This window comes from Carcharodon carcharias, chromosome 19, assembly GCF_017639515.1.
Source record: "Carcharodon carcharias isolate sCarCar2 chromosome 19, sCarCar2.pri, whole genome shotgun sequence".
In the NCBI taxonomy this organism is placed as follows: domain Eukaryota; kingdom Metazoa; phylum Chordata; class Chondrichthyes; order Lamniformes; family Lamnidae; genus Carcharodon; species Carcharodon carcharias.
The window spans coordinates 81,915,086-81,923,646 of record NC_054485.1 but is presented as its reverse complement, the minus strand read 5'-3'; the positions used below and the strand labels follow the sequence as shown (position 1 = coordinate 81,923,646).

At 42.4% G+C, this 8,561-nt stretch overlaps 1 non-coding gene across 1 annotated transcript; it reads right to left on the bottom strand.

Annotated features, from left to right (window-relative positions):
- Positions 1-2,362: 2,362 nt before the first annotated feature.
- Positions 2,363-2,444, bottom strand: trnas-cga. The gene has a single exon. It is a non-coding gene; the product is annotated as a tRNA-Ser (tRNA).
- Positions 2,445-8,561: the final 6,117 nt, after the last annotated feature.

Sequence of the window (8,561 nt, the reverse complement as noted above, 5' to 3'; positions counted from 1 at the left end):
CCTTCCAAGCCACCCAGCATTCTGACTTTGGACCTAAATCTTCAATCCTTCACTTTCGCTGGATTTCAACATGGAACCCCCTTCCTAAGAGCGCCTTGGAAGCACCGACAGCACATCAAGGGCAATTCTCAAGGGCAATTAGGGATGGGTTATAAATGCTGGCCTAGCCAACGAGGCCTAAATAACACCAATGAACAAATTATTTGAGCATATCCGAGCTGGAAGTGACCTCATGATCTTCTCTGGGTTGTCACGTGACTGAAGAGTGTGATGCGATATCAGTATCAATGTCACGGAACACATGGCACAGAAAATAGATTTCCTGTTGCTGTTGGTTGTATTTGGGGAGCTTGTGCAGATCTGCCCCACTTTTGGTCTGTCCGATGGAGCAAGTTTGACCCAACTCATCCTCGAAGCATGTTGAAGCAATATTCACTGCTTGCCTCCACGTATGCTGGCCGGCTGGATTGTTTTCCCCAGGGAGGCAGTGTGCAATGCAAAGTTTCGTGAGGCCCTTTTGCAGAGTGTGCTTGTAAATTCTCTGCTTAAAAGCTTGATGCCGTTTCCCCTGATTTCCCCTTAGAAGACCTGCTTGGCGATTTCATCGTCGGTGATGTGGGGGACATTGTCTTCCCATCTACACTGAATTTCCTGCACAGTGTTATCCAAGCGGATGAGTCGAGCACGATAAAAGGCTTCGTTGCTTGCACTTTTGCCCTGCCTTCGAATTCACATGATGGATCTCGGCTGAGTTTCCTGGACGCATTCAACAGCATCTCTTGTGGGCTCAGGACTTTGTGCCATAAAACAGTGTAAATGGGCTATGTTAGTCCTGTCGTCTCTTAAAATAAGTCATCTTAATATTGTGTTCACTGTAATGAGTAACAGGATCAAGGAAATAACTTCAACACTGATCTGTGGCTTCCTGCAGCCAATTCAATTTGTATACTTCGTATTCTTTATCAAATACATATATTTAATTTGTATTAGTAGCCATTCATGAAATAGAAAATGAAAAATTAATGGGCGTTGATTGCATATAACGAATGAATTGATTTCAAAAAATATATTGGAAAGATGGGATTTTTGTTTAATGCTGCATAAGCTTGAGTATTTCTAGAAAATGCAGGAACCGCTTACATAATGGAATCGCAACCCTGAAATCGCAAAATAAGCTATAAGGAACCTGAACGAATGCGCCGGATGCGCACAAAAATTAATCAAAGCGGACTCCTGTTTGTTTCGCATTGTTACCTGGCAGCTCGAAGCATGAAACAACGAACTGATCACCCGGATGAAACTGTAAAATACATTGCCTCAAATTGTTAAATATTCCGTTCCCCAATAAGCTTTCTGAGGTTCGCCATCCAAAGAGCTCCGTCTTGCTTTAATTGGTTAAGTTTTGTATGAACAAAAGTAATTTTTATCGTCACTTCCAATTGCTGGCTAATTGGGGTAGCTTGGCGTTAAGATAATAAGATCAGATAACAGAAAAAGTAAGCAGACCAGATTGCTACGGATGACCACAGCACCACGCATGAGCTGCAGCATTGCTGTCTAATCATCGAAATGTTGCAAATCACATTGCCTGTACAGATGGATTTTTAGAGAATGTCAAAGCATCGGAAATAGGAGGACTATGTCTTTCAGCCCTTTGAGACTTCTCCACCGTGCAATATCGATCATACTGGACCTGATCGTTGGCTAAACTTCACTATCTGCCAGCACCCTCACCCTTGAATCTCTTTCAGCTGAAATACCCACTTAAATCAGCCTTGAGCATATTCAATGTCACAGATTCCACTGCTCTCTCTGGTTGTTAAAAGTCCAAATATTGACGACTCCCTGATAAAAAGACATTTCTCCTCATCAGTTTATCTCCAGACAGGGCTGCAGACCTGCTTAGTATTTTCAGAATTGTCTGTCCTCTTGGATTCACCGAATTCTTGCTTTTCTTTATTCAGCATTTCTGATGAAAAAGAAACAACTCCCCATTTCCTTTCCTTTCACCTGTACATTGGATAAACAGACTGTTGCTGTCAAACAGAATCCACAGTTTACTTTGGTTGTCCTAGCTTTTTCCTTTCCCATTTGCAGGCAGTTAAATAGTTCACAGAATACAGGAATATCGATACAGGAATAAGAAGAATTCAGGAACTTAAAGTATTAAAATACAAGCTCCCAGCATCACTTCTTAACATTAACAGCTCCTGCTTTCAATTAATACTGTCACCCAGAGCGGACAATAAAGAACATCGCCAGACAACTTTATGACATCCTTCAGGTCTGATCGCACCATTCAAAGGCCTCCCAATGGGAGCAAATGGGCTTGTGAATTAATCTTCCATAGACGAAACAGAATCGCTCTGAGCAGGGTTCGAACCTGCGCGGAGAAACCCCATTGGATTTCGAATTCAATGCCTTAACCACTCGGCCATCACAGCTATATTGACAAACGTCTAGCACCTTAAGCTCTGATTGGAAAGCCAAAAGTTGCGCGTGCCTGCTGTGGAAAGCAAAAACGCGATATTACTTAAATCGAGAGCAATGGAAGGAGCATCTCCAGAGTGGAAAGCGGTCATGTTTCGGGTCAATAATCCTTCCTAAAAACATAATTCTCATTTCTCTGACTCTGTTCTAGTGGTGAACACTCATTAGCGGCTTTGTGATAATCAGAGTGATGCGAACTCGTCAACCCGAAACCGAACGCATAAATAATTGCAATGAGCTGAACTATCCAATATTTAACGGTAATATGGAGTTCCAAGAAATGTCTAGAATATGCTGCATGATATTGAAGATAAACAACATGGATAAGGAAATAGGACAGTCGCTTGAAGCAAATGAATCTGCAGGGCTCCAAGATAATCTTCGGGTGATTCTCTTCAAAATCTTGCCACTTGCTTCTACATGCTGCAGATTTTTAGAATATTGTTTCTTAACTGTTTTCATGGGTCAGTGCGTTCCATTTTGTCACTCCCTGATTTCCAAATACTATCATGCTGCTGCACATCAATTCGATGAGTTCTGAGCCAAGAGGAAGAGTGAGGGTTGAACGGAACGAGGTGCTGCGTTCATCAAGTTAAATTTTGATCCCAACGCCAAACCCCGTGGATGTTGGCTATCAGAAGCACCAATAGAAACGTCTCAAAGACTCAGCAGACGAAGCTGCAACTGTGGAGGATGAAACAAATTTAGTGTTTCAGGTCGGTATCATTTCGATCACACATTTCAACAGGTAAGATGGATACTGAACACTTTCGATCCGGCTCGGCTGTCGCAGATCACTCGTCCATGGATCATGCACCTCGACTTCCAAATGCTAAGAATGCGTCGAATACAGTTAGCGTTAACTGTATCTCCAGCTTCCCAACCAAATGTCCAGCACAAAATCCATCTCTGCTTCGCAGTGCTTGTCTGTTGTCTACATGTGTCGACTGGTTTCAAAGCACAGATGTACATTGCGGAGAACGGGCCATGTACCATAAGGAATCGCAATGGTAACTGAACAAAATTAACAAAAGATTAGTGTTAGATTAGGCAATGCCGCAGTAAATTGGCAATGAAACGGATGGAGGGAAATAAAGGAGGGTTAATGATTATGAACCACGGAATTGTCAGAGAGCAGAAGGAGGTCATTCGGCCCATCGTATCTGCACCGGCTCTCCGAATGAGCAGCAACAACAGAAAATGCTGGAAAAACGCTGAATGTGCAGCCGCATGTGTGGAGGTTTCTTTCCATGGGCGTTCGGCCCATCCTGCCTGAGCCAGCTGTCAGCAACGCAAACTCAGTCAGCCCACCTCCACGTGGCCCGACAATATATATTTTTTTTCTTGATATAATTACCCAATTACGTTTTGAAAGCTCAGATTGCTTCGGACCATATTCGCTGCGTAAACAAGTTAATTTTTTCTCCACTTTTCGTCATTGGTTTTCTTGCCAATCAACTCTAATTGTTTCTCTATTCTGCCGCTAATGGGAACCATTGCTCTCCATCAACTTTCAACTTCTTCCAAATTTTGTTTCACTTTTTTCGAAATCAAGTATATATGCATAAATAAAGTTTCATTCTCATTTCCTTTAGATTAAAAGTCAGAAGTGTGGATCGTTGCCAAAAATTGTTCAACTTTCAGCCGCATTCGCGACTCCCCAGATGCAAAAGCAGTCCATGCCCAAATGAAGCAAGACCTGGACAATATCTAGGCTTCCGCTGACAAGTGGCAATTAACATTCACACCAGACGAATGTCAACAATGTCCATATCCAAGAAGAGATAATCCAACCATCGCCCTTTGATGTTCAATGACATTACCATTATTAAATTCGCACGACCAACATCCTGGGTATTGCAGTTAACCAGAAACTGAACAGGACCTTCGACATTAATAATGCGGATCGAAGAGCACGTCAGAGGCTAGGAATCGTGCGACGAGCTGCTCAACTCCTGAGTCCTCAAAGTTTGTGCACAAGGAGATCGTCAGGAGGTGAGTGTGATGAAATACTCACCCCTTGCCTGGATGAGTGAATCTCCCACAACACTCAAGATGCTTGACACCGTCCAGGACAAAACAGCCCGCTTGATTGGCACAACATTAACGAACATTCACTCTCTCCACCAACGACGCAAGGCAGCAGTAATGTGTACAAACTACAAGATGCACTGCAGGAATTCACCAAGGTTTATTAGTCAGCACCTTCCAAATCATGTCCCACTGACATGTAGAAGGAGAAGGGATGCAGATAGATTGGAACACCACCACCTGGAGGATCCCGCTAAGTCCCTCACAATAATGAGTTGGAAATATATTGCCAATCCTTCACTGTCTCTGGGTCAAAATCCTGGATCACCCATCCTAACAGCACTGTGGGTGTAACTACCCCAAATGAAATGCAGCAATTCAAGAAAGCAATTTATCACCACCTACTCAAGGGCAACTAGGGATAAGCAATAAATGCTGCTCCAGCGAGCGAATCACACATCTCATGAATAAATAAAAATAGCTCAGGATTGAGTTATCCTTCCTTACACAATAACTCAGTTTTCAAAAACTGAAGAGCAAACTTATTATCCTTGGTACAGGTCCAGTGACTGGAGAAAAGAAACTGAAGGTACATAATGCAGCTACAAAACTTTGCACTCATTTCTTTTCATACTGCATAGTTCAGTATTGTTTAAATTTTTTTGAATTAATGTTCTGCAACCTTTGCACATACTGAGTGCAGCGCCTGTCAATCCCACATCTTGAATATTCTCTTCCCCAATAATTTTAATCCCAATTTATGAGTGATTTACCTTTTCTTCAGCCGTCGAAAGATCTGTAACTTATTTACACTAGCACATGCATTATATTTCCCAAATTCGTCAGAAGATTTATCTACTGTTCTTCTGCTCACTTGTAAATGTGGTGAAGCTCTTCTGTCGCGCATTTTCAAATTTATTTTTGATAATGCATGCTGCTGGCTCGGCCAGGATTTATTGCCCATCTCTAATTCCCCTTGAGAAGGTGGTGTTCAGCTGCCTTTATTAACCGTTGCAGTTCATGTGCTGTATTTATACCTAGAGTGTGGATATGGATGTAATTCCAGAATTTTCACACAGCAGCATTGAAAGAGCGGCAATATATTTTCAAGTCAGGATGTTGAGTGTCTTGGAGTGGAACTTCCAGGTGGTGTTGTTCCCATGCATATGATCCCCTTGTCCTTCTAGAATCTAGATGGCAGTGGTCATGCGTTTGCAAGGTGCTGTCGAAGGAGCCTTGCTGCAGTGCATCTGGAGATGGAACACACTGCTGCTCCTGTGCGTCAGTGGTGGTGGGAGTGATTGTTGAAGATGGTGGATGGGGTGCCAATCAAGAGGGCTGCTTTGTCCGGTGGTGTCCAACTTCTTTAGTGTTGTTGGAGTTGCACTCATCCAGGCAAGTAGCACCAACTTGACTTGTGCCTGGCAGATGATGGACAGCATTTACGAAGACAGGGGGTGAGTTAATCTCCTTAGTTAATGCTTTACCTGTACCAACTGGCCTCACCCACATTGGCAAGCATCTGCAAATCTGCCCAACTTTGTTTCTGAATCCATTTTCCGATTATGAGAAGTAGAAGCCCCAACATCAGTGCCATGGCATGCACTCACTATGTAGGCGGACTTCATTCTTATTGGAACGTATTGCATTCAGACTGTGATCCTGCTCCACAATTCAATGCCACCATGGCTGATCTGTATCCCAATTCCATAGCCCTGTCTTGGCACCTTTTCCTTATTCAGCAATAAAACTGAATCAAAATTAATTTCCCTTGCATCACTGCCATTTGGGAGAGTTGTCTACGCTTCTACCACTCACTGTGAAAAAGTGTGTCCTAAATTCTCGCCTGAATGGTCAGGAGCTTCCCCCATGAATGTAAATGGATTTTCTCAATCTATCCTATCAACTCCGCTTTCAATTTCCAAATCACGTCAATTTAAATCACATTTAATCTTGACAAACGTGCATAGCATTAAGGTTCAGCCTCAACTGGGTTACTGTGACCATTTCTGAGCGCCACCTTTTACCAAAGAAATGAAGGCAGCATGAGCGAAAGCGCGGTAAATGTTCACGGAAATGGTTCCAAAAACGAGGAACTTCTGTTGTGCAGATAGATACGTGAGGCGGAGATTGTTTTCTTTGGAGAAGAGAGGGTTGAGACTAGATTTGGTAGTGGCATTCAAAATCATGATGGGATTGGGCAGGGTAGATCGGGATTTTCAATGGTGTAAACATCGAGAATAAGAGGGCACTGATAACGGGCAATTTACAAAAGAAGCAATGGAGACATGAGGAAAAACTGTCCCACGCCGAGTGGTTGGGTCTGGAATGCACTGCCTGAGAGTGTTTTCGATGCAGTTTCAATCGAGGTATTTAAAGAGGAATTGGAATATTTCCCGAAAAGTATGAATAAGCAGGGCTACGGGCAAATCTATGTTCGTTGCGCCATCAGAAAGGCAGCGGGAACATGACGGGCCTTATGGTCTCCTATGCTGTAAACATTCTGTGCTTAACCATCTATATACAATAATCACTGTCCTGAATTATGTAATGTCTGTTCAACCTTTAACTGACCATCAAGCACAGGGATGATTTCGCTAGATTTGGAAGGAATACATCGGTTTGTCTTCAAAAAATATTTATTTGTGTAATGAAGATTGATCCCTCACTGAGTTGTCTTTGCAAGTGCAAGGAGCAAAATATCGAAGCTAACCCCGATTCGAGCCCATGATGATTGCAGCGCCAATGTTGAATGCTAATCGTTATACCATCACCGCACTACATGTGAAGTGCCGTACAGTAAACGGGCATTTGTAAATGCACTTAAATAGCTCTGCCGTTGGCAGGCCTATTTAGATGGATCTGTGTTATTCGTTCATCTATTCGCCATAATCTTTTAACTTGGACGTTTTTTCTGCTTACATTTTTCTCTCTTACTTTTCAATTAGTCCCCAAATACATTTATGCACAAGTCTGATACACATAACTGGACACTGATGCACTTACATCTATTCATAACAACACATTGATATACGTACAATCCGTTTTCAAGCATGAGAATTTGCATCATGAATATTTTTACATTTCAGATACTGATGTAATCCAACCCCGAGTGTTTATAATAGCGACGTCAATGCGCCATAGAAATGCAACTTTAATGACTCCTCACTGCGTTTTCTTTGTAGGTGCAGAGTGCAAAATATTTTAAATTGCATTTGTTGTGTCTCGAATTCGAAACGCGACGCTAAAAACGGAATGGAGAGCACGAATCATCATTACACAACCACATTACCATATAACAACTAACATGCACTAATGAAGAGTAGCCACGATAACAACCCCACCGGGCAAAGATCATTTTCGGTGATCAGGCTCAAATGAAAAGCCGTCCATCTGCTGACAGAATTGAAATTTGACAAACTCCTCAAATATGACTGCAGTTTTCAACCAGTATTTTAGACCGCTCGTTTACTATGACTTAATGATATGAATTCACTTCTGAATATGTTGACTGCTAACCAGAAGTCTGGTTAAATGATTAACCAATCTGATGAAAGGTCACGACTTGAAGCGTTCAATGTATTTCGAATCTGAAATGGCAGAAAAGAAACAGAAAATGAACGAGATACACAAGATGTCCGAAAGCATCTTTGGACAAAGAGAGAGGTTGAATACTTGAGGTCGATGACATTCCCTCAGGACTGAGGTTGCTGCAGTCACAAAACAGAGTACTGACCAAGGTGCGATCAAAAGAGCAGACATCAGTTGGCGCTCCCAGGTTCATGCCAGTGATGCAAAGTCGCAGCAAGCACACAGCGTTTGAGTTAGTGCTCGACTGCAAGCAGAGAGATAATTGCAGCAAGATGTTTTACAGTCCCGGGAGATTGCAATATATATCTAGAGCTCACCGAAATATGAATCGTATGTTGAATGGTGTACATGAACAGAGTGTGAGGCTAATTTATTTATTCAAATACAAAGTTTGGAAGGTTAATCACAAAGAACTGGCCTGATAGCGCCTTGAGTCTGACAGAGCTGGG